This window comes from Triturus cristatus, chromosome 9, assembly GCF_964204655.1.
Source record: "Triturus cristatus chromosome 9, aTriCri1.1, whole genome shotgun sequence".
Lineage (NCBI taxonomy): Eukaryota > Metazoa > Chordata > Amphibia > Caudata > Salamandridae > Triturus > Triturus cristatus.
In genome coordinates this window covers 94,569,274-94,581,672 of record NC_140592.1, presented here as the reverse complement: position 1 = coordinate 94,581,672, position 12,399 = coordinate 94,569,274, and positions in this window count along the sequence as shown.

The following is a 12,399-nucleotide window of genomic DNA, read 5'->3' as shown; positions in this document are numbered from 1 at the left end:
GTGTAGTGAAGGGGTCGTCTACCTCAGAGATGTAAATGGGAAGGCATGGTTGAGGCTAAGTGGTACTCTTGTGTGGTGTGTTTTCAGGTTCTGAAGGAGGTGTAGTGTCACATTTGCGAGACAGACAGCACCAAGAATGCAGCTATGGCAGTATAGATGTAGAAGAGGAAGAAGTCTCTTACCTCTTCAGATTAGCGTGTTGTAGAATGTCATGCCCATTCAGATGCAGAGTTCCCTAACCACGGGTGCTGCTACATAGTTTCAGCTCTCACTGTGACAGACTTGCACTGGATATCAAATAGTGCCTTTTTTTGAGGGGGTAATAATGTGTTACATTTTTGAAGAACAAGGGAACTAAGCCTTAAAAAATGCCTTTCCCAGGCTGGTGATCAGCCCACTGGTAGTTATTGGAGTATCTCAATCTAAGATGTTGCCCAGTTTTTTGGTGTGATGTTAGTTCCAGGTACAAGTCTATAGAAGACAGCAGTTGGAATGGCATGATACATTGCAACTACTTTGTTCCCTAATGTTTTGTCACGCTCAGTACCCTTTTGCTAGTCAATTTTTCCTCTAGTAGGATGGGCCACTTGTTTCGGGGACTGATCTTCTGCTTGAAGAAAGATTTTGGTGTGCAGCTGCTTTCACTAACACAATCTTTATCCTCCATCAAGATTTACTATCATTTGTTCCTCTTTCTGTAGCTTCACCCCTTGCTGTGGCCCACTAAAAGAAATACTTCTCACCTCTCATGTATATAATTCTATGCAGGGTTGCACTGTGGTTACTAGATTGGACCACTGTTTACTCAGGCAGTCTAGAAGTGCACTTAACAGACCTTCATGTGTGAGGGGGAAGGTATAAATAGTTCATTGCTGTAAGCATTGTTCTAATATACAAAGCATCTGAAAGTGGGAGTTGAAGAGGTTATTATTTATTATTATTTTTTATTGTTGGAGTCTTATATAGCGTGAACTTGACCCAAAGATATCAGAGCGCTTTAAATAAGCACCAGTTACGTTACAGACGGACACATTCATTTCTGTTAGGCGTGAGGAGATTAAGTGATTTGGCCAGAATCACAGAATGTTGAGTGTCCCTGCCGAGACTCGAACCCGGTTGCCTAGCTCTGAGGTCGACTGCCCTAGCCTTTAGGCCACATTCTCACTCCAAAGGGTAGTGTCCCAGGTTTGGATTATCCCTTTTCAATTACTGTATCTGGAGATGGATAGTTGCAACTTGAGGCGGGACGAAACTGTGTAGGTGAGTTTCCTTCCTTGTGGGAATTTAGGGGCTGATTACGATGTCAGTCGGAAAGGCTCCAAATGGCATTCGGTACGTCTGAATCTGATTCGGAACCTGTCTTTCCGACCGATTAGGAAAGCCTTCTGACCGACTGATTACGATAGTCGGAAACCATTCGGACTTTCCGACTCGGTTCCGACTCAGTTCCGAATGGCATTCGGAGTAACCGAGTTGTTCGGAGCTGACTCTTTCGAGTCTACGGAGCGCGTTTACGACCGGCGTATTATGATGTTGGATTCGGACCGCATTTCCAAATCGGTTACTCCAACATAGGCCCGTAGAAGGCCCCCCTTCACCCAGGGCTCTCTGATTGGGGCCCGTGGGGGTACCCATGGGACCCCTCTTCAATACCATGCACAGTGTGGAAGGTACCATGGGGTGCCTGCCACAGGGTGCACGATTATCCCCACCCACCCCTTTTTTCAATGGGAGCCTGTGTAGTCGGTCGGAACACAGACTTCCATTGAAGTCAATGGGAATCCGACCGAATGGTGTTCGGAACCATCGTAATCGGTCGGACTCCCCGAAGCCGATTCGGTCGGAAGCCATTCCAAGACTGAGTCTGTCAGAATGCTTTCTGGCCGACATCGTAATGAGGCCCTTAAGAGTTTTTGCAATTTTTTTATGGTTTTGAGGAAGACAGTTTTGCATGGGGTGGTGTCTAGGGGTGGGCGGAATTTGAGAAATTCACTTTCGCAAATTATCACGAAAATGTTAAAAATCTCCGCAAACACGCAGAAATATCGCGAAGATGCGGAAGTTTTTTTCCCGCCTGTTCGCAGTATGTTCTGCGTGGTCGCGGCTCGCCAACTTACCCATGCGGTTGCTCGCGGGCACGGCCATCTTGTTTTCACTTGTCTCGCGGTGCATGATCGCGAGAAGAAAGACGTGATCCCGCGACGCATGATGTTACTGCGGGCGCGAACTGTCGCGAGACAGCGCAAATGGCTACCAACAATCCAACATCTCGTGGGGAACGCGACCGGATCGGGAAAACTTGTCGGTGAACGCAGGGATTCAGGTAATGCGATCCGGTAAAATGCGGATTGCGGAAATTTTGACATTTTCGCGCTCTCCGCGGAACGCAAAAATGTCAAATTATCGCAATTTACGCGAGCGGAACAGATTTTTAGCCCAGGCCTAGTGGTGTCTTGTGTGAAGAATAAGCGGTCAGTTTGCATTCTTTTCTGGTCACTCCTTCACAAATTGGTGTTTACATTTTTTACTACTGGTTTTGGAAACATTTGGAGGGTACATTATTTTAAATGAATGGGGGACTTTATTCACCAGCTGGTCTAACGGAGGCATGTTGAAAATAGTAGATCGCTCCCCATCTATCTGAGAAAGACTCCAGAGTTGCAGAATAAAGTCAGTTTTCACCTTCATAGGTCCAGGACTGGGAATACTAATGTGGTGCTTCTGCTGTAATCAGCAAGTCTTGGTGTTGTCTTTCCTTTGGACTTAATGCAAAATGTATGCCAATCGTAGTCATTCTTTCATTTTATTTTAGACAAGCTAAAACAAGTTGGTGTTATCTGAGACATTTCCAATTGCATGATCACACTTACTGGAGACATTGTTAGTCTAGCAAATGCAGAATACACCTAGAATGGTTGTTGGCCCACTTGCCACAGCTAGAAAATACTGCCCTGTGCCTTATTGTTGGACTTCGCATAATGGATTATAATTCCCATCTGAGAAAGTGAATTCATTATCTCCCTGTTAATGCTAGAGTCAGTATTAAAACACTGACCTTTGTGTTCAGATGTCTTGGCACAGCCCTCTGGTTCAACAAACAAAATTATCCCAACATATCAATCCACTAGAAGTCTATGGCTGATCTGCAGTTACTGACAGTGCCCCAACAAAATGTATAATTTTGGATTTGAGACTCAGACTCTGACTCTAAGCAGAGCAGGGGAAGCCGAAGTTTGGCGAGTTATACAACTTGCTACCTCCTCTTTCTTTCTCTCTCTCCCTCACCCTCTCTCTCTCCCTCTGTACAACCCTCCCCTCTCTTTCACAACCTCACCTCAATTCTATTTATCACTATTGCCCCTACACCTCATCTCTCTTCCTACTCTTTGGCCCTCTTTTTCTAAAGTTCTCTTTGCCTTACTACTCTCTTACCTAACCTATTGTTCTATATGTCACTAATCATTCCCCCAGCTCTCTCTTTAACTTTAATCTCTATACTTCTCTACCTACCTCAGCTCTCTACCACTACCTTCCTCTGTGTTTGTTTCAATCTAACTCATCTCTCTTTCATACTTACCTTTATCTACATTACTCCTCAGTGTACCCCAAGCCCCTTCCTCTTTGTAGGTTTCCTTCTACAGATCAGTAGCTCTCTCTGTCTCTCTACCACACTCTAATACCTTTTCTATATCTATTCCTAAATCCCCCTCTCTCTCTCCCTTTCTCTCTCTCTCTCTCTCTCTCTCTCTCTCTCTCTCTATCTATCTATCTCTTTACCTTTCTGTTTTTTGTCTTGCAGGGCTTCCTACCTCTCTCTCTCTCTCTCTCAGGCCCCTCACTCTTCTCTCTTTACCTTATACACCTCCCTGTGTCTCATGTCTTCCTGCCTCCATTTTCTTTCTTCTTCTACTCCTTTGTCATACTAATCACATTTCTTCCCAGTTCCAGTGCCATCTATTTTCTCTTAGTCAGCAGAGTCAAATGTCAATCTTTCACCTGAAAATATACACTTAGAGGAGGAGAGGATAAGCAAGATGAGGTAGCAAATAAAGAAAGTAATCTGATTTCATCCAATGGATGGTGAGAAATCTCAGAATAATACTTTGACTTACAGTGTCACAGGGAAAATGCGAGTTGTGAACGAGGATTTGTGATTGTAATTATATGGCAATTAAGGCTACAGTATCAAGTGCTATGTGCATATGTCTTATTTCCATATGATGCACTAGTCCGCTAACATCTGCCAGTTCACCCTTACCATGTCTTTTCTACAAAGAAAGCGACAGGTGGCATAGGCACTAAATACCATAAAAACCAATGTTGCTAGTCAAAATCCTAGATTCAAGCACAAAAGAAAATGGCTTTATCAATGTTTGTTTAAGTGTTTGCTACTATTTGGCCAGCGGATGCCAGGCAGGTTCTCCTCTATGATTCAGTATTACTTGGCATTATGCAAGCTTCAAATAGCAGGAAATTGGCAATAAATTCAAAATGTCTATGCGCAAGGGAAGTGAAAACATATGTTGGTCAGCCCCACATATCCTTAAGATGTCACTGGCTTACTCTATGGAATATTGACAGGTTGACCATTGCCTTTGCAATGTGAATGGTCTGGTTTTACAAGTAGCAAGGTAGTAAGTACTGTGAGCCAAAGAGTAGCTGTAGGTAGTACCAAAACCAAGGTGAAAGTTTGCATATCTTATGCTGATTCAGTGACGGCTATAAGGCTAAAATGCTCGGAATATGTTGTCCTTTACTGTTTTTAAAGGCTTAGCAAATGCTTCCAGAGACATCCACTACGTCCATTGGAATGGGCAAATACCACTTATACGTTTAACATAGGGTCAAATACCTCCTAGTTTACCTAATTTAAGAGGTTGCATCAGAAACAGAATATAGCCTTAGAGCCCACTCCAGCATTAGAGGGTCATTTGGCTCAGGCCTTTAACAGGGGGAGCGGGCATTTAATGGCTGGTAGAGCCCGCTATGGAGGGTTCTAAGGCTATTAGAACATTCCGCCCCTTGAGGGCGGAATATTCTAATTTGTAAAACAAAGTCCTCACAGAACCCGAGGGAGTTGAAATCCCCTTGGGCTCCATGAGGCCTTTGTTCACTGCAACAGCTGTGAACAAACATTGGAATGTTGATGCTCCTAAATTCTACCGGCCATTAGAAGCCCTGAGCACTCGATTGTCTTCAATGGAGCGCTCAACATCCCAATGTTTTTATTAGGATTATGATTGTAATCATGGCCTAAGAAGAGCATGAAGTCTGGTCAGGTTCAGTGTTCATTATACTATTTGCTTCTTTGCTGTATTTGCCAACTAGTGATAATTAAAATGTAGGTTTTCCAAATTGGTAGCTGTCCATCAGAAACTGGACTGAGTTCAACAACTTATTAAACCTAGGTCACTGAACAATTCGTCAATGTCTCATTTATTTTACATCACTTCCCTAGCATTGGTCATACATGGACCCATTATCTGAAAACAATACTCAATATAGACTTTCTGACTCTGTTACCCAATTACAAACATAAGTGAGTGCGTGTGTGGGGACATGTGATTGGTGCAACAAATGTGTGAACCGTTCTATGTTCCGAAGGACGCCTGTAGGACTTGGCCTTTATGGTTAAAGTTCCCTAAAACATTTTGCTTTCCCCCAGACAGATTTCCTGACATAGAGTTGCCAAGTTAAATGCTTTGGGTACTTTGCTACTGCTGATCAGTGTCAAAGTACAAGGATTCCCTGTGTAAAGTGTAATGGTAATTGGTTGGCCATGATTGGTATGTTTGCCTTACTAGTAAAGTCCCTAGTGATGTGCACTGTGTGTGCAAGGGCTAGTAATGCAAAGGCGCGCAGAGAAGGGAACTCAGGCCTTCAGTGTAGGGCCTGAGCGCAGTTTGCTAAGTTAGCATGTTGTCCTGACAAGTGCAACCACTTGTCAGGCCTTACTTTCCCTTTTGCGTACACAGTGTGCACCCCCGTGGTAGGTCCCGGGTAACCCCTGGGCAGGGTGCAGTGTAAGTAAAAGGCAGGATATATTCTGAGGTGTGTGCTATGTCCTGACAGTGAAAAACACTCCATTTCGTTTTTCACTATTGAAAGACCATTCTCCCATATGACAGAATGGGGGAGGCTGGGTATTGTGTTTTGTTAGCCTAGTTTTCTATAAGTTTAAAATGGAGAGGTGAAGTTTAGTATGTATGAACTCACAATGTCATAACACTTCTTTCTATGAAAGTGGTTTTGTCACTGTGTGTTCAGCAACCACTCTTTTAGAAAGTGGCTGAGTTTTGTGCTTTAAGCATATCTGGGAGGTGAGAGGGGCTGGAAGATACTCTTGACCCAGGGAAGGGTTGAGATGGCACCGGGCTGCCCTGCATCTGGAGAGTAGGGGGAGGAGAAGCCCAGAAGGTGAAAAGGCCTGGGCTGGTGCTATAAACCAATTGACCCATCTCCTGCTGAGTGATTAAGGATCCAGACCCCCGGTATCAAAGGGAGAAAGGTGACACTGGGAGGGTGACACCCAGAACTGATTTAGGCAGGGGTCACGGACCCCTGAGCACAACGAACTTCAAAGACATCTAGGGGTATATATATGAGAGCAGAGGCCCCTGAACGTTGGAATAGAAATGGATTGAGACTGAAAAGGCTTAGACCCATTTCGTGGTTCAGATGACCTCTGCTAAGGAAGGAACAACTGAAGAGACTGCTGGGAAGGACCAACCCTTGCTTCGTGATCTGGGGCTGGTCTGCAGTTTGCTGTTTTAACCAAGGAAGAGGCTGTTGGGACTGTGCTGTGTGCACTGGGTACCCCTGCTTGAAGAAGACTGTGCTTTGTGCTGTGTCTTGTAACCCCAAGGGCCCGAGGTGACCTGGCTCCCTGTTTGGAAACACAGGAACATAAAAGTTTCTGGAGACGTTTCAAGCCACGCGGTGGGCGCATGTTGTGGCAGCTTGAGACCCTAAGAAGGTGTACCCTGTGCTCTTGGACACACGGAAGAAAAGTGAGATTCGGGCACGTTGGGTGTGTGTCGTGGTGCACCGTGGGCGTTGATAAGGAGAGCCTGGTCAGCATGTGCATCAAAGGTGAAGTGAGTCTTGGATGCACGGGGGCGTGTCGTGGTGTACAGGACATGTTGGCGAGGAGCGCCTAGTCAACGTGTACATCGAAGGTGAAGCGAGTCTCGGATGCGCAGTGTGCCTGTCGCGGTGCACCGGAGGCGCTGGTGAAAAGCGCCTGGTCGTCGAGTGCACCGGAGAAGAAGTTAGGCTTGGACACGGTGAGCATGTTGAGGTGCAGACGGAGGCGTTGGTGAAGAGCGCCTGCATGTCAGAGCACCGGTGTTGCAGTAAGTCTCAGTGAAGCAGGGTGCGTGCTTTGGTGCAATCTGGGACTGTGAAGGTGATCAGCTGATCATTGTGTGAACCGGAAGAAAGTGAGTCTCTGCAACGCGGTGTGCATGGCTTGGTGCCAACTGAGACCGCAGGAAGGAGTGCCTGGTGAACGTGCACTTGGAGTCGACGTAAAGACTCGTCAGCGTTGTGTGTGTGGCTTCGTGCCAGAAGAGACCTGGAGGGTGCTGTGGTGAACGTGCACCCGGAGTAACGTAATCTTAGGGACGTGGGGTACGCGTGCCCTGTGGCTGCCTGAGACCTTTTAACAGTTGCGCCCCGGACCGGCAGCCCCAGAGGAGCTGAGCTGCCAGGCCGACCCGCTGAGGCCCATTGAGGAAGTTCTACACGTAAGGCCCAATCCGTTGAAGGAGGAGAGGAGAGTGGGGTCGCGCCCCCAGGTGTCGTGGATCACTGCCTGGGTGGGGTGCGGGTTTGGAGGGACACTCTCTCGGCCTCTTTGTCCTTCTGGAGATGTGAGCCTTTGCTTCAGCTCAGAGTAGGACCCGTACTGACCAAAGGAGTGACAGTACAGGGGCCAGAGTGAGAAGCTGTGATTTATGTCATTGTTGATCCATGTGGGGGGCAACTTTTATTGAAGAGGCTGACTGTCATAATACACATTGCCAATATTGCTGTTAACGAACTGCCGGACTGTCTTATGATGCCTGACAGTATTTCTGCATAACGAAGTACATGGTTGTAGCACTACTCATTGCATTATTGCTCCCTTGCAAAGTACAGGATTGCAGAGTCCCGCATTGCATTATTTCTTCATTGCAAATTACATGATTGTAGCTACGCATTGCATTATTCCTTATTTGCAAAGTACATGATTGTAGCGGTACACATTGCATTATTTCTCCCATTGCGAGGTACCGGGGTGTTTTGTTACGCATTGTATTAATTCTCCTTTGCCCAGCACAGGATTGTATCATTACACAGTGCACTATTGTTTGTTCATTGCAACGTGTGTGATTCTAGCTTTGCGACCAGCATAGCATTGTGAAAGTGGTGGTTGGGATTTGAACCTACCAACCAGCCGGAATGAATATTACCCTTTATTATATGTTGGCTTTTGTAGCGTGTGGTCTGGTCGAATATCTTTTGATATAAAGTTCATACTCGTTTTATCAAACCTGTGTGGAGTCCATTTGTGTTGTCACTAGTGGGTTGCTGTGGGCGTGGTTGCACATACTATACACTTGTGCCTTGGAGATAGGCCTGGCTGCTCATGCCAAGCTACTAAGGGATGAGCAGGGCTATCTCAAAAGGTGTCCTTACTTGGCCTAACGTTGAGTGGGGAGTCCCGGGTCGCGCATTTGGTGACAGTAGTGCGGGACTGGGACACCGGCTTCCAACATTTGGTGGCAGCGGTGGGATATGATCCTAACGTGATTGAAATGCGTATCTGTAAAACCACTCACAGTAATTGGTGTACATCATAAATTGATCACAGACCACAACGTAACAACATATTGTTTTGAATTGTTGGTTCTATTGTTGAATAACCTTTAAACCACACATCATGTCTCAGGAGGGGAGCCAGATAGCCGGTGAGGCTGAGGCTACAGAATTAGAGTTTAACTTTGAGGCATTGTTTACCTAAAAGGCTGATCAGTTGAGGAAATTCTGCATAGCTTTGGGATGTCCCACGAAGAGTAGCGCCAAGAAGGAGGAGCTGCAAGTGGCCTTGAGGGCCTGGTGGGAAGCCATAGCGGCTCAGGAGACGGGTGATGTTGAGTTGGATGAGGATGACCCAGGAATGGATTTGGTCCACAGGATTTGCCAGTGGAGGGACCAGCCTCAGGGGCTGGTAGTAGCCATTCAGGGAGGAGTTTTTCACCAGAGGAGTTGGAGGAAAACCAAAGGGTCAGGCTGCATGACTTTGAGGTGTTAAAACTTAAAACTCAAGCAGAGGAGAGCAGGAACGCTCTCGCATTGGAGGAGAAAAGGATTTTCTTCACTCATGAGTTAAACATGAGGGAACTGGACATTAAGGGTAAACACGCAGAGTCCAGTTCGAATGGTGGCAGCGCACAGCCAGTGCCAAGTGTGGATGAGTACAAGTGTGCACTGGAAAATTGGGTAGTGGTTAGCATGGTAAATGATTTGGAGGGGTTATCCAATTTGGCTCCAGGGGAGCCTAGGCTCAGAAATTATTTTCCAGGATTGCGCCACCCCGGGTTAAGGTGTGGGCTCTTTGATTCCCGGGAGCCTGCACAAGAACCGGACCCCTGGTCATGGGTCCATGGGCCTGAAAATGCCCCATAGAGAGAAGAAGGGCCAAGTGGCGCTAGGAGATCCCAGAGTAGTGAGGAGGGGTTGCTGGCTAGCCCGTTGTCTCAAGAGAGAGGGAGGAAGAGTAAGCAGCACCCCCAGGGATCAGCAGCACCACCCAGGGCACTGGGGGGGATGTAGGAGTGCCCCCGGGTGGAGGCCTAGTGCCTACTTGCCAGAGATATGAGGAAGGACACCTAGAGTCGGTAGGGCATGGGGAGTCTGTAGTCAGAGCTCCTGCAGTCCTGAAGTTTGTGGGTGCCATTCCTAAGTGGCAGGCTCAGAAGACTAAATGGAAGATTAAGAGAGGGTTGTGTTCCCCGGTGGGGACACCAAGGGGATATTGTCCAGCCAGTAGGGCTGGGTCCCCTAGGAATGACGTAGGTAGACCCATGCTTAACCAAGAGGGCAGGATGACTGGGGGTAGTATCCTGACCGATGGGCCTTCCCAGGGTACCACTCCCGGGTGGGGTTGGCGTGGGCCCAGCACTCCTGGAGGGGTCCCCCTTGCCAGGAGGGATCCATGGAACAGCATTGTTGGCTCAGGGAGTAGTGATTAAGAAGACCCCCTGGGGTCAGGAAGGCATGGAACAGGAGGGTGTCCCTGTGGTAGAGGGCCTGCATCCTGTTTCTATCGCCCGATGCCGGGAAGTCCATCAAGGTAATGATTGGTCGACCCTGGCTTTTGGCTGGGAGGGGGTTGTGTAGGACTTGGCCTTTATGGCTAAAGTTCCCTACAACATTTTGCTTTCTCCCTAGCCCGTTTTCCTGACATAGAGTTGCCAAGTTAGATGCTTTGGGTACTTTGCCACTGCTGATCAGTGGCAAAGTACAAGTGTTCCCTATGTAAAGTGCAATTGTAATTGGTTGGCTATGATTGGTATGTTTGCCTTATTGTAGAGTCCCTAGTAATGTGCACTGTGTGTGTAAGGGCTAGTAATGCAAAGGCACGCAGAGAAGGAAACTCAGGCCTTCAGTGTAGGGCCTGCATGCAGTTTACTAAGTTAGCATATTTTCCTGACAAGTGCAACCACTTGTCAGGCCTTACTTTCCCTTTTGCGTACACAGTGGGCACCCCAGTGGTAGGTCAGGGGTAACCCCTGGGCAGGGGGCAGTGTAAGTAAAAGGCAGGACATATACTGAGGTGTGCTATGTCCTGACAGTGAAAAACACTTCATTTAGTTTTTCACTGGTGAAAGACCATTCTGCCCATAGGACAGAATGGGGGAGGCTGGGTATTGTGTTTTGTTAGTCTAGTTTCCTATAAGTTTAAAATGGAGAGGTGAAGTTAAGTATGTATGAACTCACAGTGTCATAACACCTCTTTCTATGAAAGTGATTTTGTCACTGTGTGTTCAGAAACCACTCTTTTAAAAAGAGGATGAGTTTTGGGCTTTAAGCATTTCTGTGTGTCTCTGCTGAATGTGGATTGACTGTCTCTATCTGGGAGGTGAGAGGGGCTGAAAGAGACTCTTGACCCAGGGAAGGGTTGAGATGGCACCAGGCTGCCCTGCATCTGCAGAGTAATGGGAGGAGAAGCCCTGGAGGTGAAAAGGCCTGGACTGGTGCTGTAAACCAATTGACCCATCTCCTGCTGAGTGATTAATGATCCAGACCCCCAGTATCAAAGGGAGAAAGGTGACACTGGGAGGGAGACACCCAGAACTGATTTAGGCAGGGGTCAGGGACCCCTGAGCACACCGAACTTCAAAGACATCTGTGGGTATTACTATGAGAGCTGAGGCCCCTGAACGTTGGAATAGAAATGGATTGAGACTGAAAAGGCTTAGACCCATTTTGTGGTCAAGAGGAACCTCTGCTAAGGAAGGAACAACTGAAGAGACTGCTGGGAAGGACCAACCCTTGCTTCGTGATCTGGAGCTTGTCTGCAGTTTGCTGTTTTAACCAAGGAAGAGGCTGTTGGGACTGTGCTGTGTGCGCTGGGTCCCCCTGCTTGAATAGGACTGTGCTTTGCGCTGTCTTGTAACCCCAAGGGCTCGAGGTGAGCTGGCTCCCTGTTTGGAAACACAGGAACATAAAAGTTTCCGGAGAAGTTTCAAGCGACGCGGTGGGCGAGTGTTGTGGCAGCTTGAGACCCTCGAAAGGCGTGCCCTGTGATCTTGGACACACAGAAGAAAAGTGAGACTCTGACGCGCTGGGTGTGTGTCATGGTGCACAGGAGGCGCTGGTGAAGAGCGCCTGGTCATCAAGTGCACTGGAGGAGAAGTGAGTCTCGAACGCGCAGGGTGCGTGTCTTGGTGCACCACAGGCGTTGGTGAGGAGCGCCTGGTCAGCGTGTGCATCAAAGGTGAAGTGAGTCTCGGACGCTCAGGGTGTGTGTCGTGGTGCACAGGAAGCATTGGCAGGAGCGCCTGGTCAACTTGTGCATTGAAGGTGAAGCGAGTCTCGGACCCGCAGGGTGCGTGTTGTGGTGCACCAGAAGCGCTGGTGAAGAGCGCGTGGTAGTCGAGTGCACCGGAGGAGAAGTGAGGCTCAGACACAGTGAATGTGTCGAGGTGCGGCTGGAGGCGTTTGTGAAGAGCGCCTGGATATCGGAGCACCGGAGTTGGAGTAAGTCTCAGTAAAGCAGTGTGCGTGCGTTCGTGCAACCTGGCACTGTGGAGGTGATCGGCTGATCATCGTGTGCACTGGAAGAAAGTGAGTCTCTGCAGTGCGGTGTGCATGTCTTGGTGCCAACTGAGACCGCGGGAAGGAGTGCCT